This window comes from Panthera pardus, unplaced genomic scaffold (assembly GCF_024362965.1).
Source record: "Panthera pardus isolate Hobbes unplaced genomic scaffold, ASM2436296v1 HiC_scaffold_17, whole genome shotgun sequence".
NCBI classification, from domain to species: domain Eukaryota; kingdom Metazoa; phylum Chordata; class Mammalia; order Carnivora; family Felidae; genus Panthera; species Panthera pardus.
The window spans coordinates 13,240,392-13,253,513 of record NW_026526732.1 but is presented as its reverse complement, the minus strand read 5'-3'; the positions used below and the strand labels follow the sequence as shown (position 1 = coordinate 13,253,513).

At 37.0% G+C, this 13,122-nt stretch overlaps 1 protein-coding gene across 4 annotated transcripts in view; it reads right to left on the bottom strand.

Moving 5' to 3' along the window:
- IPCEF1 (interaction protein for cytohesin exchange factors 1) overlaps positions 1 to 13,122 on the bottom strand; it is a 181,759-nt gene that overhangs the window by 117,166 nt on the left and 51,471 nt on the right. For all 4 annotated transcript variants that reach the window (XM_019412629.2, XM_019412631.2, XM_019412633.2 and 1 more), the window contains exon 3: positions 7,685 to 7,728. The gene's annotated coding sequence lies outside the window, so the exon portion shown is untranslated. The remainder of the gene's footprint in view (positions 1 to 7,684; positions 7,729 to 13,122) is intronic.

Sequence of the window (13,122 nt, the reverse complement as noted above, 5' to 3'; positions counted from 1 at the left end):
GTTCATTCATTGGTCAGCAGGAGTAAAAATCTAATTAAAATGGAAACAAATTATACAGAAAATCAGGAAAAAATTATTTTCCCCATACTTTTTTTCCAGGCAAAATTACCTAACATTTAAAACTTATTATAACATATAAGGACGATTATATACACTCAAAATTCAAAATCAAACAAATTAGGAAACTACTGTACTGTTTCATAGTCTGTGGCTTTCTTCCACCTACTCATCTTATCCCCTTTCAACACAGACCCCATTTCTCAAAGTTCACCAGACGGATCTTTTGTTTGTTTTTGACATTTATTAATGCTTGTCTGACCAGTTGGAACTGCCTCTTCCCCCCCCCCCGATATGGCCCCACATCCCCCAAACAGGAGCAAGCATATGGCTTAGGTTTGCCACTCATTCACTCATTTATCGAATACTTCGTGGCTAACTATGTAGCACATGCAGTTTTAGAGCCCAAAGATACAGCACAGAGTAGATAAAAGCCCCTTGCCTTCACGGGGTTTACATTTCATGGGGTTAGACAATTAACAGGATAAATCAGTAAAATCAATAGTATAATAGATGGAAATAAATGAAGAAAAGTAAAATAGACATGAGTATTGTAGAGGGATGTAATTTTAAATGCATGGATGGGAACGGTCTCCCTAAATAGGTGACATTTGAGTGAAGACCAGAATGAGATAAGGAAACAACCTGTGGGAATCCAAGAGCGGAGCAACCAGAGCACTGAGTTGGGATTGAAAGGGCGTCTGGCATGTGTAAGGCCAGACATAAGGAGGCCAGCATGGCAGAGGCATAGCGTAAGATGGGGGGAGGGTGGTAGGAGATAGGGGTGTAGGGATTATGGGAGGCCAGTTCCTGTGGATCGTGGGTGGTATTTCAAGCTACCGTTGAAGATTTTGGCTTCTCTTGAAGTGAAACAGGCAAGCTTTACAAAGTTTGACCCGACACACACGCGAACAGCTCTGACTCCAGCACTGAGAAGAGACTGAAAGAAGCAAAGACATAAACGGAGAGGTCAATCAAGAGGCTACTGCGGTAATCCAGGGAAGATAGGAGAATGCCTTGGACCTCAGTGAAGGGAGTAGAGGTGGTAAGAAATAAACGGGCCAAAGTATTTAACACCTTTGCCGCAAGGGCCAATTCAGAAAAGAGTAAATGAACTAAGGTTAGCCAGGAAATCCTGCCTGCAGCGTTGGGAAAGTCACTTGTCATTTTTTCTGGGGTTTGAGCCATGAGGACCGTGCAAGCCTGGAGTTAGCAGTGGCCATCTTGGTGACCTGGTGGGAAGAATAAATGGGAAGAGAGCTTCCAGAGACGGGGAAAAAAGAAACCTTCCTGCGCCACAAAATGCTGAACCAGACATTTTTAAGAAGATGTACAGCTGAACATGATGAATATGACTTGTGGAATTTCAGAATTGCAAAGGCATACGAAGAATTCTAAAAGTTTACAGACAGGATAAAATGGTATTATCTACAAAGAAGCAAGAATAAGAATAACATCAGATTTCCAACAGGCAGCATGGAATGTTAAAGGGTATTGGAGCAATGCCTTCTAAGTTCTCAATCAAAATAAATGTGCACATAAAATTCTATAATTCAGACACACAATCAGTCATGAGGGTAAAATACATTTGCAGACATGTTTATTCCCCGTGTACCCAATATGAAAATATTGCTTGATAAAATACTTTGATAAATGGAAAAAGAAACTTAAGGAGAAAAATGAGATATAAGAAAGGAAAAAAAAACATGAGATTAAGATTCAGGAAAAGATGAGCATATAATGGAGGGAAAAAGTATAAAATAAATTAAGGACAATCTATTAAAACTGATCTAAAGTAGAGTTCCTTATTTCCATACAATATACCTTGCGCTGATTTTGCAATCAACCCTTACTACATTTGGAGTCTCATTTAAGTTCTAGTTATGGTTTTATAGAAAAGAAAAAGAAATAATGAAGTATGATTGATAATACAAATGAAGCCTATAGATACATTGACATATGATGGCCATTTTTTCCATAGACATTTTTTTCATGGTTGATTACATCTATACCTTTACTAATTCCTTCTCAATAATCCTTATTTTATTTATTCCTGCCTAGAATTACCACATTAAAAATGTGAAATTAATTACTAAATTAATAAAAAGATGAAAATTACTTACCTACATAGAAAAACATAAAGAATTATGAATGTGACTGATTTCAAAAGGAAAATTGTTTTATAGAGATGCCTAATCCAAAACTCCAGCAGAATTCATCAAAGAGAAAGTAATTGGTGCTTATTAAATCTAGGTTCTCTCTCCTCCCTCGCACCCCAGGAAGACCACCAGCCCCAGGTTGTTGGGAAAGGCAGTGCGACTACCTCTGGCCCATGGGTTCTGAGTGGAGGTGATGTATATCACTTCCAGTTTGGAGAAGAGTATGAGTGCTCCACATTCCTTTTCCCTGTCGTGGCAAACCCTGAAGCCATCTGCTGCCATGGTGGTGCCACAAGGAGATGGGACTTCCATCGGCTCACCCCTCTAAGAGACCATGTGGAGAAGAAGGGCCTTCCCCTTCTCGTGGGACTGGCATTGAACACAGAGCGTGAATAAGAAATAAAAATTCCTTGTGGTAAGCCACTGAGGCTTCAAGGTTAATTTGCTACCACAGCATGGCCTAGGCGCCCCTGACAAGCGCTCCTGGTGCCTTACTAATCATTTACAAAAGTCTTTGCTACATTTTTTAAGTTCTATTTAAATTCCTGTGTAAAGTAAACTGACATATACCCAAGGTTGTCAGTCCCTTTTATGAACACTTTAGTTGGAAAGTGGTTTTCTTAGGGAAGACATTGATATTTCAATGGAGCATAGTAAACAAATGAACTAATAAACAAATGAAATCTCTGGCAACCAGAATACTTTTGTTCCGTAAGTAAGCTTATTCCTCCTCCTTTCTACGCTCACTGTCCATAAACAATAAATGCAGAAGATTTTCTGAGAAAGTGACCCACTAATTTGTGGAAATAACCTCAAAAGACTGTGAGATTTTCAGCTAATAACTTCTCAGTTTGGGAGTTGGGTTCTGTCCCTTAGAAAGCTGTATCTGTATTTTTGAACCAAAATATTAAAAAGCACAAATATTATTTAACCAGAAAAAATAACACCACAAATGTCAGCCTGTTCTCTTGATAATTTGAAAAGCTTGTAGATTCTGTTTCAATCCTCTACATAAGTATTTTTTCAGCTAGCCAATTCTTTCTTTGTAATCCAGTGTCCCCATTCCTGGTCACATTGGTGTATTTTGTGCAAAAAAAAATTACAAGCCTTCAGAAGAAAACATATGTGGTCATCTATTCCTTAACTGCCAGCGCATAGGAATTTAATACAGAGTTTATTTTAAACTAAGCCAATAAATCCTTGGAGTGCAAGTTGTTTTTCCATTAGAGGTATGAAACTTGGCCCCACATGTTTCTGTTCTGGAAAAAGTCCACTGACGCTCTGAATCACCTGGTAACATAAATTAACATTAAGTGGGTCTTAGAACATAGCCTTCATAGGCACAGCAGGAAAAAAATGAATTGGAAAAATATAACCTTACATTCAAAATGTATTCACTTCAAACTTCACAATATTCGCTGCCCAGTAGGAATATGTCAAAATAATTAGACAAGCATTCTGTACTTAACAATTCCATGAAAAGTGTTGGTTGGAATGTAAAATGGTACAGCTGTGGTGAAAAACAATTTAAAATTTAAAGTAGAACTAACATATGATCCACCAATTCCACTTCTGGGTATTTACCCGTAAGTATTTTATGGGTATTTTAAATACCCATAAGTATTTACCCATAAGTATTTTAAAAGCAGGGTCGCAATGAGATATTTCTACATCTATGCTCACAGCAACATTATTCACAATAGCTAAAATGTGGAAGCAACCCAAGTGTCTGTCAATAGATAAATGGATAAGCAAAATGTGGTATATATACACACAAGGGAATATTATTTAGCCTTTTAAAGGAAGGAAATGTGGACATGTGCCAAAGCATGGATGAGCCCTGAGGGCGTTAGGCTAAGTGAAATGAGCCAAGCACAAAAAGAAAAATACTGTACAATTCCACTTGCAGGAAGGACTTCCTAGCACGTCAAAATCTAAAGACAAAAAAATATAATGATGGTTGCCAGGGGCTGAGGGGAAGGGAAAAGAGGGGAAGAGAGTTATTGTTTAACGGGTGTAAAGTTTTAGTTCTACAAGATGAAAAGGGTTGCAGGGATGGATGGTGGTGATGGTCGCATGGTAACGTGAATGTGTTTAATACCACTCAATTTTACACTTAACAATGGCTCACACGGGGGGGGGGGGGGGTGCCTGGGTGGCTCAGTCAGTTAAGCATCCAACTCTTGGTTTTGGCTCAGGTCATGATCTCCATCCAGCATGGAGGCTACTTGGGATTCTCTCTCCCCCCCCCCACCTCAGCCCCTCCCCTGCTCTCTCTCTCTCTCTCTCTCTCTCTCTCTCTCTCTCAAAATAAACAAATAAACTTTAAAAATGGCTCACACAGTAAATCGTATGGTTCACACAGTAAATCTTATGGCTCACACAGTAAATTTTATGGTATGGGTATTTTACCACAATTTTAAAAAGTGAAGAAAAATTCTATGAAGAACTAAAAATAATCACGGAACCAGAAATGTAGGCATGTGTAAATGAGAATGAAATGTGAACTGCCTACTCTCATTACACACTTGGACTGAGAATTATGCCTTTAATATATCTGAGTGACTATAAAATTGCTTAATGACGATAGTAAAGATGAAAATTATTACTATGCTTTTGCATCAAGTTGGAAGACATTGTATTCCCCTAGTAGCTGTTCAAGACTTTCTCTTAGGTAAACATCTAGCTTTGCTAGAGAAATAATAATTTTTCTATTATTAATAAGCCCCTCTGTTGTAAAATGTTACGTCCAGAAGTGTTTAAATGCACGCAGAAAGGCCTATGAAAGGCAATGAGAGGAAGATGGAAAATTGGGCCCAGAAAATGAAGAAAAATGGTGTGACAGAAGTGACATCCACAATGTTGGGGTAAGTAGAAATTAATCAACAGTCTGAGCTTTGTCTTCACGTTGGCTTCAGGTAGAACCAAGACAGCATCAAGAAACTTGAAGAGGTTGGTTGCTAGAAACTCCTAGAAATCATTGTCAGATGTATTGTACTCTTATGCATCATAAATTTGGGGGATTAGTGACAACTGTGTAAGTATCTCCAAGAGGCACAGATGCCCCAGCTGATGACATCATTCATTCATCACTATCAACTATAGACATTTGTTGAATGTCTATATACTATCTGTTGTTCCAAGAGCTATAGTCATATTAACTCATTAAATCCTTGCATCAGCTTTATGAGGTACTATTACTGTCTCCATTCAACGCGTGAGGAAAGTGAGGCAGCTAAATGTTAAGTAAAATGACCAAGGTCACATAGGTCGTGTCGGAGACGAGATCAAACCCAGGCCGTCTGAGTTCAGAGACTATCATTTTCACCACTATACCCTGTCTCTGATTTTGTTCAGAGCAAGAATTTCTATAATCCTTAGCAAAACTGAGATTATCTAATGTGGTCATTGGCTAAGTATCATCATCCATAAGAATTATCAAATTTTACATTACAAGAGACCAGAGAGTTCATCTAACCTGGTCTTTCTACCAACACGGGGTTCCCTCATAACATACCTTTTTCTGATAACAAGCTGGGCTCTTTCTGGTTACCTTTCATAATGAGGAGGCCCCTGATCTAAGGATCAGAAATGTTTTGCTAGAAAAAGTACTTGGTAATTGACAACTTCTAGAGATGGTAAAATCCACCATTTTTTTTTCAATACCTTCTGGTAACTAGTTTGTAAATCATCAATGAAAAATGTATGCATAAAAAGTATCCCTTAAAATTCCTCAACAAAATATTGAATGATGGCCAATAAAGCCTTCTTTACCGTAGAAGGCAACGTGAGAGTTTTCTTGACCTGAATCACATAATGTGTCTCATGAATAAATATATATCTCAAGTACACACAAGTTGAAACAATAAGACTTTATGTGTTTGAAGACATCTCAAGAGCAAACATGTGCACCAAAACTAATTTTTTGTCAGTGACTTGGACAACAAGAACAATGGGTTTTAACAATTATAGAAGGAAAAGAGGGGAAGATGGTCACCAAAATGAATGATGGTGACTAATGGGTCACGGGTAGCAATGTTTCAAAGACAGTTGCAATATAATTGGGAGTGGTAGCAAATACATACCACGGTCAATAGTGATCATTCTTGTTATGGTTTGGCTAACAGAAAAATAATAGTTAAATTCATATATTAATATTTTCTGAAAAATTACCAGACTTTCAGTTATATCCATAGAGTCACACACCAAAACAATGTGTCCTTGATAGATAGCTCCGAAAAGAATGCTTCCCATGCATTCCCCAGCAAGTTTAGAATTGTATTTCATCTTTAAAAAGGAATTGAACTGGGGCGCCTGGGTGGCGCAGTCGGTTAAGCGTCCGACTTCAGCTCAGGTCACGATCTCACGGTCCGTGAGTTTGACCCCCGCGTCGGGCTCTGGGCTGATGGCTCAGAGCCTGGAGCCTGCTTCCGATTCTGTGTCTCCCTCTCTCTCTGCCCCTCCCCCCCACTCATGCCCTGTCTCTCTCTGTCTCAAAAATAAATAAACGTTAAAAAAAAAATTTAAAAAGGAATTAAACCAAACAAGAGATGGATGTCTTAGTCAGGAGCAAAGAAATACAATAATTCTTTTAAAATTATTTTATAAATATAAAATCAAAGGAAAAATGAGAACTACACACATATTCAAAAACGAGATCCATTAGTGCCTAGATCCATTAGTGATGAACTTTAAAGGCAAGAACATCTTAAGATTACCTTACTTTTATAATAATTAAATATAAATATTTTATTTGAATCAGTAGTAAATTTAGATCAGTAAATGCCTCATTTTCTAGATCATTCAACTTGCACTTGAGCATCTAAACACATACTTGCTTATAAAGTAGGTTCTTCACACAATTATACATCTATGGTACTTTGGTAGTTATGGTATGTTCCTGACCACCAAGGAGATCAAAAAAGATCATTCCATATATAAATTGCTTTACTAAAAAATCCTCCCACTGAGGGGCGCCCGGGTGGCTCAGTTGGTTAAGCGTCCAACTTCAGCTCAGGTCATGATCTCACACTCTGTGAGTTCGAGCCCCTTGTCGGGCTCTGTGCTGACCGCTCAGAGCCTGGAGCCTGCTTCAGATTCTGTGTCTCCCTCTCTCTCTGCCCCTCCCCTGCTCATGCTCTGTCTCTCTCTGCCTCAAAAATAAATAAAAACATTAAAAAAAATTTTATAATAAAACAAAAACCCTCCCACTGAGAAGCAATTACCACCATGAATCCACTTTCAAGGGAAATCCAGAGGACCAAAGATGAGTAGTTATTCATTAATACTATTAGCTTCCCTCTGCATTAATATTAGCCAAAGCATAAATATTGGCTGTTACAGGAAAATAAACACAGACTATTACAGTTTGGTTCACAAATTAGAATAACAAAGTAGAGTACAGGCCCTTCAGTTCATAAAAGTCACTAAAAGAAAGAATTCGTTTTGAGGAATTTTCAATTACATACCAAAAAGCTGTGAGTGTCCTCGTTCCAGCTCTCTTGCCTCTGATCTGTACAAGAAAAGGACAAGAAAGGGGTCATAATATTTCTGCCTGGACCCAACTGCCTAGGAGGAAGTCAGAATCCTATTACATCCAAGAAGAGGTAACAAAATAAGAACTCACTCATCATAATAACTATCCAAATAAAAAATGAGACAAAAAGTTCTATCTCCCCAAAAAGAACAAGACCTAGGTAGTAAACTAGCAGGAAAATCATTAAACTGAGATCCCCTGGAACTGAATGTTTTCTAAAAGATAAAGTGAAAATAATGTTCAAATCCCTTTAAACACTCCTCAAGATATATTTTTACTTTGCTTTTAAGTATCTTGAAAGATGTGCACATGAATTTAGAACTTCCATCTGTTTTCCTGGAATTCTGTCAGTGGGAAAATGTTTCATATTAGTAATAATCATCCCACTCATTGCCTAAATCATAAGTTTTTAAAAGTACAGGTTTTTGTAAGACTTCATTTTTTTGGGCAGTTTTAGGTTTACAGTAAAACTGAGAGGAGGGCACAGAGATGTCCCCTATGTCCCCTGCCCGCACATGTGCATAGTCTCCCCCATTATTAACATCATTCGCCAGAACAGTATATATATTTTTTTACCAAGGATGAACCTACACTGACACATCATAATTAGCTAAAGTCCATAGTTTACCTTACAGTTCACTATTTGTGTTGTATACTCTATGTTTATAGAAAAATGTACAATGACCTGTATCTATCATTATATCATGTTATAATATCATATGATATAATATTATAGCATTTTCATCACCCTGTGTATTCATTCATTTCTCCCACCCCTACAACCACTGAACTTTTATTGTGTCCATAGTTTTGCCTTTTCCAGAACGTCACATAGCTGTAATCATATAGTATGTATGTAGCCTTCTCATACGGACTCCTTTCACCTAGTAATACGCGTTAAAGTTTCCTCCGTGTCTTTTCATGGCTCAATAACATATTTCTTTTTAGCACTTACTAATATTCCATTTTCTAAATGTATCAGTTTCTTTATCCCTTCACCTACTGAAGGGCATCTTGGTTGCTTCCAAGTTTTAGCAGTTGTGAATAAGCTGCTGTAAACATCCATGTGCAGATTTTTGTGTGGACATAAGTTTTCAATAGGGAAAATCAATGAAACCAAAAGCTGGTTCTTTGAAAAGATCAATAAAATCAATTAACCTCAAGCCAGGCTAACTGAGAAAAAAAATGAGAGAAGACACAAGTTACTAATATCAGAAATGAAAGAGGTGATATGACTACAGCTTCCACGGAAGCTGATTAATTGCCTGTTTCCCATTTCATTGAATTTTGCTAATATTATTCTGTCTTTTCTTACTTTGGACCTAATTTGTTCTTCTAAATTCCCAAAATGGAAACTTAGGTTATTGATTTTAGATCTTTCTTCTTTTCTAATATATGCATTCCATTCTATAAATTTCCTTCAAGCACCACTTTTGCTGCAAGATTCTTCTTTTTTAAGCCTATATATTTATACCTCACAGTACAATGAGATGGTAGAAAAACATGATCTGTAAAGGACAGATATATTTCAGGAAGATCTGTTTTTTAATGACTCAAGTGTTTTGAGGATTTAGGTTTTTTAACTTTATAAATTTTCCTCCAAGTTTTCATTTTGAAAAAAAATTTAAACTACAGAAAAGCTGTGGGAATACTTAACAATGAACACCTGGAAAGCCTTCACTAGATTCCAGAGTGATTATCATTTTGCCACATTTGCTTTATTTCTCTGTCTATATATGTAAATATTTTACCAAACCATTTGAGAATTACTTACAAAGATGGTTCATCCCTAAGAACTCTAGCCTGGCTATCACCCCAAACCTGTCAGAATGGCTAAAATCAACAACACAAGAAACAATAGGTGTTGTCAAGGATGTGGAGAAAAGGGAACTCTTTTGCACTGTTGATGGGAATGCAAACTGGTGCAGCCACTCTGGAAAACAGTATGAAAGTTCCTCAAAAAGTTAGAAATATAACTACCCTATGAATCAGCAATTGCACTACTGGGTGTTTATCCAAAGAATACTAAATTACTAACCCAAAGGGATACATATACCCCAATGTTTTATAGCAGCTTTATCTACAATAGCCAAATTATGGAAACAACTCAAGCGGAAGAGGTGATGTGTGTGTGTGTGTGTGTGTGTGTGTGTGTGTGTGTGTGAGATGAAACAACCCAAGCGGAAGAGGTGGTGTGTGTGTCTGTGTGTGTGTGTGTGTGTGTGTGTGTGATGGAATGTTACTCAGCCATAAAAAAGAATGAAATCTTGCCATTTGGAATGACATGGATGGAGCTAGAGAGTATTAACTAAGCGAAGTAAGTCAGAGAAAAACAAATACCCTATGATTTCACTCATATGTGGAATTTAAGAAACAAAGCAAACAAACAAAGAGGGGGAAAAAAAGAGAGGGGGGAGGCAAACCAAGAAACAAATCTTAACTCTAGAGAACAAAATGATAGTTACCAAAGGGAGATGGTTGGGGATTTGGGTTAAATAAGTGATGGATGTTAAGGAGTGCACTTGTGATGAGATGAGCACCGGGTGATGTAAAGGAAGTGTTGAATCACTATATTGTATACCTGAAACTAACATCACAGTGTCCGTTAACTAACTGGAATTTAAAAAAAATTTTTTTTTAACGTGTATTTATTTTTGAGACAGAGAGAGACAGACCATGAACGGGGGAGGGTCAGAGAGAGAGGGAGACACAGAATCTGAAACAGGCTCCAGGCTCTGAGCCATCAGCCCAGAGCCTGACGCGGGGCTTGAACTCATGAACCACGAGATCATGACCTGAGCCGAAGTCGGACGCTGAACCGAATGAGCCACCCAGGCGCCCCATTAACTAACTGGAATTTAAATAAAAACTAAAAAGCACAACTTTAGTATGTACCTCCTAAGAACAAATATCCTACCATAATTACAAAATAATAAACACACAGGAAGTTTGATGTGATATTATTATCTAATATGCAGTTCATATTTTCCCAATTGTCTCAATCTGGGTATTTATTATATTTTATTTTAAATCCAGGATTCAATCAAGGATCACTATTGTATATATTGTCATGTGTATATATTTCCTTTGTCTTTGACAATTGACATTTTTGTAGAGTCCACACCAGTTATTTTTTGTGTAATGTCCCTCAAATTAAGTTTATCTAATTGTCTCCTCACAATTACATTCAGGTGACAATTTTAGCAGAGGCACACATGTGAAGTTGGAATGCTCTTCTTCTTTTTATACATTAGAAAAAGTACAAAATAGGTTGGATTAATATTTTCTTTCAATCAATAACACTTCATGATTGTCTCCTGCAAAGTAAATTAGTGTCACAGTTTGCAATTTACAAAACGCTTTGACATGGATTCATTTACTCAATTTGCACAACTCCACTAGGTAGGTATTTTTAATCACCTTTTCTGTTTGAATGAAAATGTATCCAAGTTTATAGAACTACGAAGACTATATCTGTGGCCAGAATTTAAGCATAGTCCTACTGTAAATCTCATCCTCAGTAAGAAGCCCTGTGCTCTCATACCACATAAATCTAGACAATTTTTCTCTTTTACAACCTGCACTCGCCATTGTCCTAACTTTGTACCTTACAGTTCTAGTATGTTAAATTACAAGGCAATGTAATATTATGCCTTATCAAAACATTTTCTAACTATTGTGATTTGAAATTACAATAATCAAGTCAGAAACAATATAAAAGGAGATGAATGTTAGCTGTATTGAATGCCAAGTAATTGGCTTTTGTTCACTTTTATGTCTTTGCGTTTGGTGCAACTGGTAATTCACCAGCTCTTCTTTTCTCCCCAGGGCAAGACTTTATTTATTTACTTTTTGTCAATTCCTTCTGCTTCCCAACACATGAAAACAGCATTGTCTCATAGCATAGTAATCAGTATTGGGACAAGAACTTCTAAGCATATGAAATTAATTACTTTTTAATTTTCCTTTTACTTTTGGACCACACAGTCCCAATATTGTTTAGTTTAGGATCAAATTAAGAAAAGTTTTAGTTATCAGTATAGGTAACTTGATTCACAACCAATGCATAGATCCTTAAGTAGACATTCCAGCCAGAAAGAACACAAACAGGTTTTCTTCTCTCTGAGTCACGGGTCGTCATGGGAGTAAAAGCCAGACAACTTTTATAGTAATACCGAAATTTAAAAAGCAGTATCACTCATGTCCAGGGAAGGTGCCTGGGTGGTATTACACTCAGACCACCAGGTCTATCTGGGTGGTATTTACCCTCAGACATACTATCTAAATCATACGGAGTTTGGAAAGACCTTGAGGAAGCGGGGTGACATCTTCCACTGATGAAAGCCACTTTGCCACCTCCAAGGAGCCTGAAGCCGAGACGACAGATCAAGGTCCACTTACTCTTTCATCCAGGGACAATTTATCAGCACTCAGTGATCTGAATGCCTCATTCCAAAGTAAAAGAGTAATTTCAAATGCCTAAATAGTGGGTGTGATATTACTGTCTTTGTCCAGTGTTCAATTTCATATGGAAGCAGAGACAGAAACCTGAAAATACTTAACGAAGGAATACATCTCTTTTTTTTTTCAACTTGCACAGAGTTCTGCAAGCATATTATTTTCTTGTGAACTGGCATATTATTCATCTCCTTAAAAGAAAAATCTGTATTTTAATCCTAGGAAAAGCATTATTCTCATTCTTCATTTGGATTAGTGTTCTAGGCCAAATACAGTAAAGGAAGTTGCATCTGACAATTATGGCTTCAGTATATAAATTGTAGCCAGACAGAACGAGTGATGAAAATTTCTTCAGCTATACAGTCTTTAATAGAACATGTATCATTCATTTTTTTCCACCAATCCTCAACAGACTATTATCTTCAAATAACAATGAGAGGCTGCCTGCAGTTAATTTAATCACTGTAATTTCCTCCCAAACAAAGACTGATGTCTACTGAAAATTATTCCAATTATGTCTTTGAAAATGAGTTCAAAATTGTTAAAATTACTACTTTCAGTACTATATTAACCTCCACCAAGTGTTATTAGTTATTCTCACGATCTTCCTGGAGCAAAAAATGACATTGCTGCCGGTTTTTTTATTCGGTAAAAATTCAACTTGGAGATGCCACAATTATTTTTAAAACTTTGCTCAAGTTCAATCAGCCTAAGGTTTAATCTAACCTTTTTCTAATACATCCTGGGAAGCAATTTCTCTGCTTAAAAACAAAAACACAGCCAAAATTCATTACATTGGATCACATAAAATCAAATTACATAACCACTTGAAAATAAGTAGGGAGAAGGGATCTCCCAGAAACAACGATGAAGATAAAAATAGGCAACACTTACTGGACGCTGATTGTTACT